The sequence below is a fragment of the Psammomys obesus genome, unplaced genomic scaffold (genome assembly GCF_907164565.1).
Source record: "Psammomys obesus unplaced genomic scaffold, mPsaObe1.curated_primary_1811, whole genome shotgun sequence".
NCBI lineage: Eukaryota > Metazoa > Chordata > Mammalia > Rodentia > Muridae > Psammomys > Psammomys obesus.
In genome coordinates, this window is record NW_026586463.1 from 5,020,976 (window position 1) to 5,037,165 (window position 16,190).

Consider the following 16,190-nt stretch of genomic DNA (forward strand, 5'->3'; position numbering starts at 1 on the left):
GGAGGGAGGGAGGGAGGGAGGGAGAGAGAGAGAGAGAGAGAGAGAGAGAGAGAGAGAGGAGCTAGGCAGCCAAAACCGGGCTTTTGCTTCCAGGAAAGCAAGAATGCCAGATCATGATATTTAAAATCCCTCCAGGTGATTGAAATATGCTACAAAGATAGGGAAAAACAATGTTTCTAACCTTTTTTATTTCACTTTTCTCTATTAATAATGATTATTCATAGCTTGCTACTTACTGGGTGAGTAAAGGCTCCTTGATTATCAACTTATTCAGTTACCATTTGCTTCAAGGCTTTGAAGGACTCCTAAAGTCTCCATAGGCAAGACCTTCCCAAGTAAGCCTTTGTTTCTTCATAACTTGTCTCTCAAACCAACACAAGACTTCTGTAAAGGAAGATTGTCCCAGAAGCCAGGGTACCCTCAAATCAGTGTTGCTCTCGACACTGAGTAGGAGCTTAAATGTATTTGGAAAGATTTGTTTATCATTTTTATTTAAGTGTATATGTGTGACACAAAGAGAGTCTGTGTGTACCATGTGCATGCTGGTGTCTGCAAAGGCCCTTGCAAAGTTACAGGTGGTTGTGAGCTGCCTAATGTAGATGCTGGGGCTGAACCTGGATCCGCTGGAAAAGCTTAAATGCTAAGGCACCCCTCTCCCGAATAGTTTTTGAAGTGCTTCATTGAAAATAATGAATCTGTGATAATGCCTAGAGGATTTTAAATGTTAGAATTATACGGGTAATATAAGAGGCAGTTTTAAACTTTTTTCTAATGTTTTTTTTTAATTTTTATTTTACACAATCCATCCTAAGACATAAAAGTTTACAATTAACGGTGACACGTGCACATACAAAAGCGTAATTACAAAACACTATCATTCTACTGAACTTTCTCTTCCTCTTTCTGAGGCAGCCATGGATCTGCCAGAAATTTTTCCAGAAACCTTTTCCCTATCCTGGTAGTGTGTTCTCCCACTACAAAATTTCGTACTGTCCTGTTCTCCAGTACAGGCACCCCCTTAATGGCAGTCAGTTTTATAGCATGTCTTTATCTCAAAAGGTGGAGAATGTTCTATATCTCCGCCTACAGTTCTAACTTCCCTCCTTTAAAACGAAGGGTGAATAATACAAGTTAGGTCCTGAGCTGGTCTCGAACTTCCTAACGAACATCTACAGTACACTAACTGTATTAGTGCACTGGAAAATACTTCAAAGTACCTCTGTCTCCAGAAACAACTTTGTTTCACACTGTAACTCAAAACCACGTCCTTGGCCATCTAAAAAAATTACCACATACATGTGATTGAGAATGCCCCCATTTGAGCAAATAAATTAATTTTATTTGCTATAACCCTTTACTAAGCACAAAATCATCTATATATTCTGATCCACGGACATTGTAACCCTAAGCTTCCAGCCATTCTATCCTTACTGGTTTCAGCAGCTAAAGCATTTCTACTTCATTACTGCAATTTTATTTTTATACAGGCTACCTTTACTCACTAAAGCATTTTTGATACTTTCAATCAAATTGATTCCTCCGTCAATTCAGTGACTTTTCGGCGCTTAGGTATTTCCACCAAAACTCTGAAAATTATTTAGGTGTGAAGAGACAGAATTTCAGAGAGTATCCTACTCAATCAAATTAAAATGTATTTTTATTACTATGTGAGCTAATCAGGATTTCTCATTTAATCCTAACTATTTTGTTTATTTCACACACACACACACACACACACACACACACACACACACACACACATGCAATTTCTTAATTTTTACACTTGGACTACCTGCATGAGCCCCAGGGATCCAGAGCAGGCTAGGCCTACAGGCTAGCAATTTCCCTGATATTATCAATATCAACTAAGAATTCTAATTATACAGTGGTGGGAGGGGGGAATGTTCAGGAATAAGGCCGGTTACTGGCAAACAAGGGGTTATTCCCCATGGAGATAACTATCATACCTACGTAATCAGTTACTTCCCCTAAACATAATTTGAGAGCTTTTAATAAACTCCATCTGTGGGCCAAAGACAGCAAAAGGAGAAAAGCAGAAGCAACTGAAAGTCCCTTTTCATCTTCATGCAACATACCTCAGTGCCAGACTCTATCAGCACTGACACTTAGTCCAAACTCACTGAGCATAATTACTTCCATTGCTCACCTATACTGCTGCAGGCATTATAAGGTCATACAGCAAGCAGTAGGAGAGCAATCGAAAGATGGAAGGTTTGATTGCTTCCAAACTGGATAAGTAGTTCCAAAACCATGAGGCAGGAACAAACCTTCACATAGCTCCCACTGAATTAATCATATGTGGAATAATCCTACCAGATATAAGCAGGAAATATATGAGACACCAGAATTTTAAATCAAATGCAAAAGGCCAGTTATTAAACAATATGTTATCAACTGTTCAAAATAACTCTGAGGACTTCTTGTGAATAATAACTATAATCTTGAGATGGATAACTTATTTCTTCAGTAATTCAACTTCTAAAATATAATGTGCATTCATGCTGAAAAATTTGCTCATAGTGATCTCAAAGGTATGATTGGAAGGATGCCAATCAAATGTATTTTTATGATAGCAAAATTTGGAAATGACTGAAATGCTTTTTAAAAATCAGTAAAAATTACTAGCCACGAGTGGTGGTGCATCATGTCTTTAATTCCAACACTCAGGGAGTCAGAGACAAATGGATCGCTGTGAGTTCAAAGCCAGCCTGGTCTACAAAGCAAGTCTAGGACAGCCAAAGCTACACAGAGAAACCCTGTCTCAATTTTTTTTATTTTTATATTTGAAAATAGTATTTGGGTTTTAAAAGTAATTTGATGGCCAACAAGTGAAAAACATAAGGTCATTTTGTCTACTTCTAGACTCTCTGACTCAATGTAAAAAAAATAGTATAGCTTATATTAGTACTGACTTCCAGGGATTTTCTAACACTCATATCTAGATATATGTTAATGTATTAGTATATATTAAAATATTCCAGAGAATAATTTATGGTACATTTGCTAGTTTTCATTCTGAAGAAAAAAGTATAATCTTCAGAAACTTGGCTTCATACACCTTTGCTTTTCATAAATAGAAGTCTTTTTTAGGTTTATCCAATGAGTCTTTAATATTAAAATCTAGACTCTTATGAACCATCATTTTAAACTTCTGTCTAACTAAATATTTACACTTGTCTTTTTAAAATATTTAAAATATTTCTAGTTCAAAGCTACCAAGATACCGAACTATTTTACTGATGGGCAGAACTGAGCAGATTATTATTTCCCTGTGTCAATTAAACAATATAATTCTTCAGGACTGGGTGCAAAGTCCTCCTCTGTGGCCTAGCAGGACTGCTCCTCCCTTAGGGGATGGGGAGGTCAAAGAGCCTGCCATTGAGTTCCTGTCAGAAATAGTCCCTGTTCCCCTTACTATGGGAAACCAATTGGTTACTGAGCTACCACGGGCTACATCTGAGCAGAGGTTCTAGGTTATATCCATACATGGTCCTTGGTGGATTGTCAGTCTCAGAGAAGACCCCTGTGCCCAGATATATTTGGTCCTTGTGAAGCTCCTATCTTTTCCACACCATACTAACTCCCCTTCTTTCTTTCATATGATTCCCTGCACTCTGCCGAAGGTTTGGTTATGAATTTTAGTATCTGCTTTGAAACACTGCTAGGTAGAGTCTTTCAGAGGCCCTGTGAGGTAGGCTCCTGTCCTGTTACTTGTTTTCTCCTACGTCCAATACACATCCCATTTGTCTTTCTAAGTGAGGATTGATCATCATACCCTGGGTCCTCTTTCTTGTTTATCTTTACAGGGTCAGATGAAAGCGGAGGAGGTCCTCCCGAATCAGTGGACTTGGAAAGGGGCAGAGAGGAGATGAGGGAGGGAGGGTGGAATTGGGAGAGAATGAGGGAGCAGGATACAGCTGGGATACAGAGTTAATAAAATGTAACTAATAAATAAATAAATAAATAAATAAATAAATAAATAAATAAATAAAACATGGAATTCTTTTTGGAATGTGGTTGATGATGTAGCGCATAGGGATGAGCTTCAGATTACTTATTACAACTAGCTATTGCTATTTGTTTATAAGCATTTATGGAAAAACATATTTTTGCCACAAATGCCTATTTCCTGTGACTATACACTTTACTCATGTGATTCTCCTTAACCCTTAGAGTACAAATAGTTTGATGTTCTGAATAAAGTTTAATATCTTAAGAGAAAAAAACAATATAATTCTATATTATATTGATTCTATATTACATTATATTATCACAAATTTAGTGGTTTAACACAGGAATATCATCTTGTAAGACTGGAATTCAAAAGTTTTGTAACCTGGGTGTCAGCGAGAATGTATTCTTTATAGCTGTTATAGGGAGAACTTCCTTGAGTTATTTAGCTTATAGAGAAGATTAACATTCCTTGTTTCCTATGCACATATTTTTCCCATATACATATTACTAGGATCTCATATCTCTTTTTACTTTATTATTACTATTTATTACAATTTATTCACTTTGTATCCTGGCTGTGGCCCCCTCCCTCATCTCCTCCTAGTCCCACTCCTCCTCCCTCTCCCTCCCTTATGTCTCTCCCCTAGTACACTAATACTGGAGGTCCTCTTCCCCTACTATCTTAATATCTCTTTACTTTCCAACTTTCTTTGCTTTTCTCATATAAGGGGCCATTTGATTTGAGTTGTCTAACTCAGGTAAGTCATAATATTCTCTCTACCTCTAATTTAGAACTCTAACTTAATAAAAACTTCAGTATTTCCTTATCCACATAAGCTAACATGTTCAAAGTTTTCATGGGTGACTACACACACACACACACACACACACACACACACACAGAAAGCCATTTTTCTTCTCCCACACACCCTATGAACACCTAATGTTCAGGTCTCTCACACATACAAATATGTTCACTCCTTTCCAAATTCCAAACTTCAACGTCTTTCAACATTGAATGTTATCCCAGCTTCACTAAGTCAAAATATTTAAATCTAATGACTTACCTATCTTACGTTATAGATAAATTAATTACTGGGTATAATCAATTCTGAGGCAAAATTCTCTCCATCTGCAGGCCTATAACACAAGAAAAAAAAATCTTATCTATTTCTAAAATGCAACAATGATATAGGCTTAGGATAATAGATGTAGAATGCTCCATTCAAAAGACATGGAAATAGAAATTTAAAAGAATATACCATAGCTGGAAGACAAAATGGTACAGTGATTTCTGAAGAAAATCAAGCAGTTTCTTAAAAAATTGAACATACTCTTTCCATATGATCTAGCAATCATGCTCCTTGACTTTTTACCCAAGCTGAAAACATCCGCAATGCTCGTTTCTGCCTCTTTGTAAAAGTGTTAGTTAATAGTCATCAAGCCTTAGAAGTAAACAAAATATCCTCCAATAGGTTAGTGGATACCTGAACTGTGTGATGTCCAGGAAAGGGGAGAGTGCTTAGACTGAAAGGAGATGGACTGTCATAAGATTACTATTGTCAAATGTTGCATGTTAAAAAATATTTTAAAAAAAAGCAACAACCAGTGTGAAAGGGGCCACATACCCTGTGACTATAACTATGTGACATTATGGAAAAGATAACACCATGGAAACAGTAAAGATTCTGGGGTTTTTCTTGGGTGTGTGGGAGAGGAGCAGGAACATATGGGCCACAGAGTGCCTTCAGAGAAGTTAAGCTACTGTGTAAAACTATGACAATACAGCCGATCACACATTTATTTGAGCTCTTAAGAATGAGAGTAAATACTAATGTAATCTACTGATTCTTAGTACAACACAAATGTCGATAACAGGAGAGGCCATTCATGAGTGAAGACAAAAGATATATGGGATACAGCTGGGATACATTATCTTCTCAATATTGTTGTCAGCCTAAGTCTTCTATAGTGAATGGAATTTTATGTAAGAAGTGGGAAATAGTAAGAGCTGGAGGGAACGAGAACTCCACAAGCAGAGCAACAGAACAAGATAATTTGAACACAGGGAACTTCCCAGAAAATCATACTCCAACCAAGGACTATTCGTGGAGATGACCTGGAACCCCTGCACAGGTGTAGCCCATGGCAGTTCAGTGTCCAAGTGGGTTACATAGTAATGGGAAGAGGGACTGCCTCTGATATAATCTGATTGGACTGCTTGTTGATCACTTCCCCCTGAGTGGGGAGCAGCCTTACCAGGCCACAGTAGAGGACAATGCAGCCACTTTTGATGAGAACTGATAGACTAATATCAGAAAGGAGAGGAGAACCTCCCCTATCAGTGGACTTGGGGAGTGGCATGCATGCAGAAAGGGGAGGGAGGGGAGGAGGGAGGGGCTTATGGGGGATACAAAATGAATAAAGTGTAATTAATAAAAAATTTAAAAAAACACAGTAAGGACTCTGGTGGTGAAGTGGGGAGGGGCAGGACAGAGATAGATGGGAGTAGGAAGAGAAGAGACTCAGGGGTGAAGATTGAAGCCTCTAATCCAGGACACTAAATACAAGACACCTGAGGAAAACCATCAAAAACACAATACCCTATCAGTGGACTTGGGGAGTGGCATGCATGCAGAAAGGGGAGGGAGGGTGGGATCGGGAGGGGAGGAGGGAGGGGCTTATAGGGGGATACAAAATGAATAAAGTGTAATTAATAAAAAAATTAAAAAAAAAGAAAATAGCTTATTTAAAGTTAATTTATCTGTCTAAAGCAATTTTGAAACCCATTTGGGAACTTCTACAAAGTCTTGGAGCAATTCACACACCACAAGCAATGCCTTGTGGTCCTGGACTGGGGCCTCACCTTTGTAATTGTCCTTTTTTTTTTTTTTTTGTTATGAATCTTGACATTTTTTTTTTAAGTTGAGTAATTTAATCAACCTGCTTCTTCTGTGTAGAATACTGGAAGTATTGCTAATGTGTTTTTGCTGTTTCCTTTAGTCCAAATTAACACTGTAGGGCAGCGTGATCTTCATGTGGGTGCCCTAGCAAGTGGAGGAGCATAGGCTGTCTCTGACATGAACTCAGTTGCCTGCTTTTCGAGCACTTTCCCCTAGCTGGACTTCCTTGTCTGGTCTCAGTGGAAGAAGATGCATTGATGCCACTGGATTTGCCTGGGTGGGTTGGTAGGGGGTGGGGGAAGGCACTCTCCTTTTCTGAGGAAAAGGAGGGGGGAAAGGAATGGAGGCTGGCAAGGTGGTCCTGGAAGGAGAGGAGGGAGGGGTTGTGTTCAGTATGTAAAGTGAATTTTTAAAAAAATATGACAGACCCAGAGAAGGTAAGTAGTAAGGAGAGCTCAAGGAGATAGGCATAAATCTCACTGTGAAGGTGAAATAAAAGACCTGGTGGGTGGATGGCAGGAGGGGTTGAGAATGGAAATAGGAGGGATCAGGTGGGGGGAATGGAGGTAGAGATAACTGGAATCCAGGAGCATCTCTGAGATGAGCTAGACATCTATTGCAATGGAAACTCCCGGGAATCTATGCAGGTGACCCTAGCTAAGACTCTAAGCAGTAGGGTATATGGACCCTGAACTAACCATCTTCTGTAACCAGGCAAGACTTTCAGTGGAGGGATTAGGGCACAAACCTAGCCACAATACACCCGTCCTAAATTTATCCTTCCTACAAGATATGCTGGGGTAAAAGTGGAGCAGAAATCATGCCATGAGAGGGATCTCAACTCATCTGACACTGGTGGGCCAGGAGCCAGCAACTAGATAGCCTAGAGACCTAGGATAGAACCAAAGATGACTGGAGCAAGATGAAGGAGAGTCAATGAAAAGATTTCCTAACCATATTCTGCTATGCTCATAGATTGGTGCCTAGCCTGGTTGTCATAGAGGCTTCACCCAGTAACATATGGAAACAGATGCAGAGATCACAGCCCAACATTATGTGGAACTTGGGGAATCCTGGGGAAGATGGGGAGGAAGGACTGTAGGAGCCAGAAGGGTTAAGAACATCACAAGAAAATCCACAAAACCAACTAACCTGCACTCATAGGAGCTCAGAGAGTGAACCACCAACCAGGGAGCCTGTACAAGACTAACCTAGGCCCTCTGCGTATAGGTTGGTCTTCTTGAGGGCTTAAATGTGGGAGCAAGGGCTCTCTCTGACTCTGTTGCCTTCCTATGGGACCCTTTCCTCCTACTGAGTTGCCTGGTCCACTGTCCAGTCTTAACAAGAGAGAAGGTATCTAGTCTTACTGCAACTTGACATGCCATGGCTGGTTGATACCCATGAGAGGCCTGCCCTTTTCTGCAGAGAAACAGAAGGAGTGGATAGAGGAGAGAGGGGGAAAGATTGGGAGAAGAGGAGGAGGTGGAAATTGTGGTTGGGGTGAAATAAATAAACAGGGAACAAGACAGGATCCTACCACAGAAGGCCTTTAAAAGACTCTACCCAGGAAGGTATTAAAATATATGCTTAGACGCATTACTAAACTTTGGGCAAAGTGCAGGGAATCTTATGAAAGAAGGGGGAGATAGAAAGACCTGGAGGGGACAGGAGATTCACAAGGAGAGAAAAAAAAATATCTGGGCACAGGGGTCTTTTCTGAGACTGATACTCCAACCAAGGACCAGTCATGGAGATAACCTGCACAGATGTAGCCCATGGCAGTTCAGGGTTCAAGTGGGTTTCCTAGTAATGGGAACAGGGACTGTCTCTGACATGAACTCAGGGGCTGGTTCTTTGATCACCTCCCCCTGAAAGGGGAGCAGCCTAACCAGGCCACAGAAGAAGATAATGCAGCCAGTCCTGATGAGAAATAATAAGACTGGGGTCAGATGGAAGGGGAGGAGGACCTCCCTATCATTGGACATAGGAAAAGAAGAGGGAGAGTAGGATTGGGAGGGGATGGGGGGACTACAGCTGGGATACAAAGTGAATAAACTGTAATTAATAAAAAAAATAAATGGAAAAGTTTAAGCTTTGTAGTTTCCTATGTGTTTAATATGATTCATGTCATTAAGAAAGGGCACAAAATGTTTCCATAGACTGATTCCTGGGAATTTCTGTCTATTCCTAGGTTCTGTTTAGACTGCTGGTAAGGGAAACCATCCATCATATGCTTAGTCCCTTCAAAGAGCCATACTTAGGGTTTTATTGCTGTGAAGGGACACCATGACCAAGGCAACACTTATACATAAAACATATACATAAAATTAAAAAATTGAGACCGGCCTACAGTTTCACAGGGTTAGTCCATTGTCATCATGGTGGAAACCATGGCAGAGTACAGGCAGACATGGTGCTGGAGATGGAACCAGAGCTCTACATCTTGATCTGAAGGCAGCAGAAGGAGACTACGTTCCTTACTAGGTAGAGCTTGAGCATAGAGGGCCTTAAAGCCCGCCCCCAAAGTGACATACTTCCTCCAACAAGGCCATCTGTACTCCAAACAAGGATACACCTTCTAAGAGTTCCACTCCTAATGGACCAAGCATTCAAACACATGACTTTATGGGAGTTATACATATTCAAACCAACACAAGACCTTTCTATAAGTAAATGCCTGACATTTTATGCTATCAGAGGCACTAGACAAAGGTGTCCCAGTACACCCACATTTCTGAGATGGGCATATGATATTCCATATGATTCGGCTTCCTGTCCATGCTCTTCCTGCCACTGACTACTCAGCCATGTTACTAACATCTGGATGCCTTTTGTCCGCCCAAGGCAATGCAAGCTTTCTTACCATTCTTTTTGAAATTCTTCCAGCCTATATCCATTACCTACATTGAATCATTTTATGTTTTGAGGTACTTGTTGTAGAAATACCACACACTGAGTATTGTATCATCTCTATTTCCATTACTGCTCTGAGACAGTACACAAAACTTGATATTAAAATGTTTAAAAATGTATTAGTGTACTATAATCAAGGTAAAGACAGGTCTGTGTTCTTTCTGGAGTCTCCGTAGGTCTTCCGGTCTTTCCCCACTCCTAGATAATTCCCACATTTCCTATCTTTTTTGCCACTTGAACTTGGAATTATACTTCCTGCTCTGACTGTGATCTTTCCCTTATATAAGTAACTTCTTGGTTAACTACTTTGAACCTTCCTATCCACAAAATTCCCCATATAAGTATTCTTAACCTAATCACACCTGCAAAATCTCTTATTATGTAACTTTACATATGCACAAGTGCCAGGGATTTAGCCACTGTTATCTTTAAAGGGAGATTAATATCTCTATCAGAGTGTAAAAAAAAAAATGCCTGCTGTGCTTGCCTTATTTGTATTCTTCAAATAGCCCAATATTTCCCCAAGCATCGAAGATTTCTCAGATGTATTCTACTCTTCTCTTATCACCTACATATATCAAACAAATGTTACTTCTATTCATTCTTTGAGTATTTGGTTGCGAAAACTAGTCACGCTGAAAGTTTCAAAACTGCAAGTAACTTGAGACATCTGCATTTGTTGGATAAAGTTCTGCCTTTGTGCATGAAAACAACAGTAGGAAAGGAGTAACATTCTCTGCTATTTATTGAGCTTGCTTCTACTCATTTATGTGACCTTTGGCCCTTCCAGAATCAGAGCAGGTATAGGATGGCTTATAGTGGAGAACGTAAACATGTCTCTTTGCTAAATGTCATGTCCTGTGTTTTGGCTGACATAAGTAACCCAGCAGACATTCCAAGAGGACAGTGGATAATCATGAAGAGTTTTTGCAAGGTCCTTTAGAATCCTAAGGATTCCTGCTCACACTACTTATTTCCTAACATGATGCCACTGTCTGCTTGCCATGTAATCACAGCTCTCAGCATTTCTGATAAGAGCCTTCCAAAAATAGGCTCTACTCAACCCAACGAACTACACTCTTGTATCGAACCCAGCTTAAAATCTTTACCAAGCTACCTCCACGTTGTTTATTGGGTCCATGGGAACTCTGCACCCTAGACTCCCAAAGTGGTAAGTATGCACTTGTCCAATTTCTTTTAGCTCTTTCTCCTCAAACTACTCCCTGTTCCAACAAATCTCTGCACTCTGCCATTTTCTGAACAAAAACAACAAAACACCAAGCATAAGATTTTTAAGGGGTTGAACAAACTCCAACTCAAATAACAACCTTCTGACATGTTATTTCTTCCAAATATTCTCTGGTAACAACATAATGTTGGCCTGCAAGGTTCTGCCACTCAGCTGGAACTGAATTCACTCATTTTTATTCTTACTGGCATTCAGCTCCCTAGAAATGGTGATCTCCAAGACAATGTCAAAACTATTGACATGACAGATTTCTCTAAGGCAACAGGGCAGGCCGTTATTCAGACGTTTCGCCTTTCCTTTCTGTGGGCCACATTTTTCTGTCTGCTGTAGTAACATTGTTAGTTTTCTTTGCTCTCAAAATTTCATTAATCTTTTAAAGGAGCATGCATTACTTGTTATTTTAAAAGATTTGTTTTTAGGAGAAGATATGAATGTTATGTGAAATTCATTGCTGAATATGGTTCTTACAAATACTTTAGACATCTTGGATTTTCAAAATATGATTTTTATAAAGGAGTACTATATGCTTCCTCTTTTTGGAAACACCTGGACATATGCTGCTGGCTGTGCTGTAAATTACTGAAGAGACTGCTGCTCAGTGAGAGGCTCTGTGTCAGTTCGCCCCAGCTTTCAAAATGCTATGGCCTATTCTCTGCATGAAACTTGGAGTAGTAAGATATTTCGACATTCTCTGTGTTCTCCCTTGTTGCTCTTATGTCTGTAACCATTGTGATTGGTCATAATGACTTAGTTATCATTTGCATAGAGGACAAATAAAAATAAGATCAGTAACTGTCTGTGTTTCTTAAAAATAGTCTGATACAATGATATTGGAGATTAGCTTTAACTTAGAAACACATCATCAGTCATATATATTAGGTTCTCTTTTAAGTTTTACTTGTGGGTACCTATCCCCCTTATTTTAAAATATGTGGCTTCCAATGTTACTGTCCTAAGTGATACAGAGATAGCTCTGCATCCCCTGACATAGTGAAAAAGAATAGTATAGGATTGGAATCCTGTTTCCAATTCACCCCGGCCCTAGAGTGTGGGAAAAAATTTTAACTGTCCAATTTCAAATAACTTAATGTGAATTGGATATCTTTAGAACTACATAAACTCATCCTGTGTTTGTCAAATAATCAAGCATCACAGCAGCATTTACTATGTTTTAAAAGGGCCATTAAAAGAAATAAAAAAGGAACACTATTCTTTCTATACTTTGAAATTTCCTGCCACACATTGGTAATATTAACAAGGCCAAATTCAACCCTCAAACGTGATAACTTTAGTCGTAACAGTGTCTTCTTTTTAATTGTGAACTTTATTATCTGTAGGTGCTATTTTCATCCTGTACTTCACCAACAGTTTTATATCAGAGGTCCACATTCTGACAGGTGTCTGCAACTATATGTTATTTATGGTTTTAACTCTCTTTCTATCCATGCTTCTTCTCTATAATTCATAGTGTTCTCTGTGTTAACTTTTCCAGTGACATAAAATTGACAGACTTCTAGTTTGAGGAATAAGGCAAAAGGTAAAAAAGTCAAGAAGAAAAATGTTAAAGAGGCCAAGTGAGCATGAGCTTCTTACACAGAAAAAAAAAAAAAGTGGGAATCGCTCACTTAATTAACAACATTAAGCAATTTGCATATAAAAATACTTGTTCTGTATAAAGAATACAATAATTATAAGAAAGGCAAAGATTCTGTTCCCATGTAGGATGAAGACTAGTGGATAGTGGTGAGGCAATTAAAAAATATGTAAATTTTTTACATGCCTCATGATATTATGAAAAAAAAATAGTTTATTAGATAGTGGTGGTTTTAGTAAGGATTTTGCCATATTTAGTAACCATATAAGGTCTCAATGAGGAGATGACCTTTGATTGGAAGTTTGTGTGAAGTAAAGTAATGAGATTAAGAGTTATAAGTTTAAGACAGATTTTGAAGTTGACTAATCACTTGTAACAACCAGAAGCAGTTAGAGAGGACTGAAAAGGCAGACACCAAACTTCTACTGTTGCCAAGTACATGAAAAATGAAGTGGGAGAATAATCTATTTTATTTATTTTTACTTTATAAAAGATTTATTTATTTATTATGTGAACAGTGTTCTGACTGCATGTGCACCAGCATAACAGAAGGAGGCACCAGATCTCATTATAGATGGTTGTGAGTCACCACGTGAGTGCTGGGAATTGAACTCAGGACCTGTGGAAGAGCAGACAGCTCTCTTAACCTCTGAGCCATCTCTCTAGTCCCAGGAATCTATTTTAAATAAAATAAATGGATATATATAATAAAAAATTTTATAATTGAGTACAGGAAGGCATTAATAATCATAAATAAATAACTAATGAAAAGGGAATAATTTTTAAAAAGAAGTATAGACACTAAATAATTTAATTTGAAACTCTAGTCTTTCCAGGAAATGAGGAAAATCAGATTTACATCAAGAAAAGTTTTATAGTTAAAAAAGGAGGCAAATGTTAAAGCAGAATGAAAATACAGAAATATTAATTTCAGACAAAGTAGAATAGTGATGCTTACCCTATTCCAACTAATTTAATCTTTATTTTCCTCTAGGCTAAGCACAACCATTTTTTGTGTGTGTGTGTGTGTGTGTGGCATTGGATATAGGTGGATGCTATAGTTTGAATAAAGCTTGTTCTGTCTGTAGCATGTGCTTTGCCATCATGGTGATATAATCAAGTGAACTTTTAGAGGTGATTAGGTTCAGAATGACTGGTGTTTCTTCCATAGAACTAGGGTAATTGTCTTAGGAGAAAAGACCTTTAGCTGGACAAACAAACAACAACAACAAAAGACTTCTCCCTGTATTTTGGAATCTCTTCTGCATGCATCTGTGGCAATTGCCCTCACTTGACTTACGTGTTAGAATGCTCCACAAAGTCCTTACTAGACACCAAGAAGATACAAGTATCACACTCTTATGCTTCCTAGCCTCCCAAAGAGTAAGCCTTATAAGCTGCATTTTTCCTAATCACCCAAGCCTAGGAATTCTGCAACAAAAGGGAGAGTAAGATAGTAGTAGTAAGTAGTATTAAGATTATAGTATTAACTACTTCCCTCTGAAGGTCTCAGAAATAATAGGGCTATCATGCAAGTATCAGGAGTTCCAGATATTCTGACTTTCTCTTTCTTCCAATGCCCATCCCTTGGAGATATGGCTCACACGGTAAGAGCACTAGCTGTTCTTCCAGAGGTCCCAAGTTCAATTAACTTTGGAAAACAATTTGACGCTTTCTCGGAAAATTAAGATTAGTGCTACCTCAAGATCCAGCTATACCACTCCTGGGCATATACCCAAAATATGCTCTAGTACACAACAAGGACATTTGTTCAACCATGTTTGCAGCAGATTTATTCATAATGGCCAGAACCTAGGAAAAAACCCAGATACCCCTCAACTGATAAATGGATACAAAAATTGTGATATATTTACACAGTGGAATGCTACTCAGCAATTAAAAATAAGGAAATCATGAAATTTGCAGGCAAATGGTGGGATTGAGAAAAGATAATCCTGAATGAGGTATCCAGAAGCAGAAAGACACACATGATAGATAATCACTTATAAGTGGATAGTAGACATATACTATAGGATAAACTTACTAAAATCTGTACACTTAAAGAAGCTAAGTAACTAGGAGGACCCTGGGTAAGATGATCAATCCTCACTCAAAAATGCAAACAGGATGGTCATCGGCAGAGGAAGAAAACAGGAAACAGGACAGGAGCCTACCACGGAGGACCTCTGAAAGACTCTACCCAGCAGTGTATCAAAGCAGATGTTGAGGGTCATAGCCAAACTTTGGGCAGAGTGCAGGGAATCTTATGAAAGAAGGGGAGATAGAAAGAACTGGAAGGGACAGGAGCGCCACAAGGAGAGCAATTGAAACAAAAAATCTGGGCACCAGGGTCTTTTCTGAGACTGATTCTCCAACCAAGGACCATGCATGGAGATAACCTAGAACCCCTGCACAGATGTATCCCATAGCAGCTCAGTCTCCAAATGGGCACCCTAGTAAGGGGAAGAGGGACTGTTTCTGACATGAACTTAGTGGCTGGTTCTTTGATCACTGACCCCTGAGTGGGGAAGCAGCCCTACCAGGCCACAGAGGAAGGCAATGCAGCCAGTCCTGATGAGACCTTGTAGGCTAGGGTCAGAGGGAAGGGGAGGAGGAACTCCCCTATTAGTGGACTTGGAGATGGGCATGGAAGAAGATGAGGGAGGGAAAGTGGGTTTGGGAGGAAATGAGGGAGGGGGCTATAGCTGGGACACAAAGTGAATAAACTGTAATTAATATATATATATATTTATATAATTAAAATTAAAAAAGTTTAAGTAATAAAAAAGAGAAAAGAATGTTCTGTTATTAATTTAACTTTAGTACTAAATATTTGGAATGGTCATGTACTAGGGTAAAAAAATCTAAATTTATGGCCATATTCATTTAGACCAAACACTTTATTTTACATTATCAGAAATAGGGCCTCGTGTACACTCCAGTACAACCCAGAACACAGCATATGACAAGGCTTTGAAATAACAAAGATCCACCTCTACCTCTCCAGTGCTGGAATTAACCAATATAGCACTAAAACCATGAGTGCAGTAGTGAAAAGCATACTTTGGTGATAACTGTCGGCTCTCTAAATGGACTTCAGATCTTCTAAACACAACAGAAGCCGTTTTTGCTACTGGAAACCTAGCCAGTTACCTATGGCTAGTGAAATCGTGGATACTGGATCAGAATCTACCACTGCCACTTTACTAAACCAACATAATCTCTAAGTACATGATAAATATTTGTCCTTATACTCACAAATAAATGTAGTCTTTACTCCTAGTGAAAGGAGTTTCTTTTTATAGCAGACCATTACAGAAAACCACAACCATAGAGTTGTGTAGGTCATTCCCAAAGAATATATCTTACAAAACAAATCCAGCACCTAAGGCTTAGGAAACACTACAGAAGAAGGACAAAAATAATAAAGAAACATCAGGGAGTTTGCTCTGAGATTCTGTATCCTAGAAATGTCAGAAGCGACACTTCTAAAGACTCACAAACATGGCAAGCTAAACATTATGTGAACAATGACAACAGCAATAGACATGCTAAT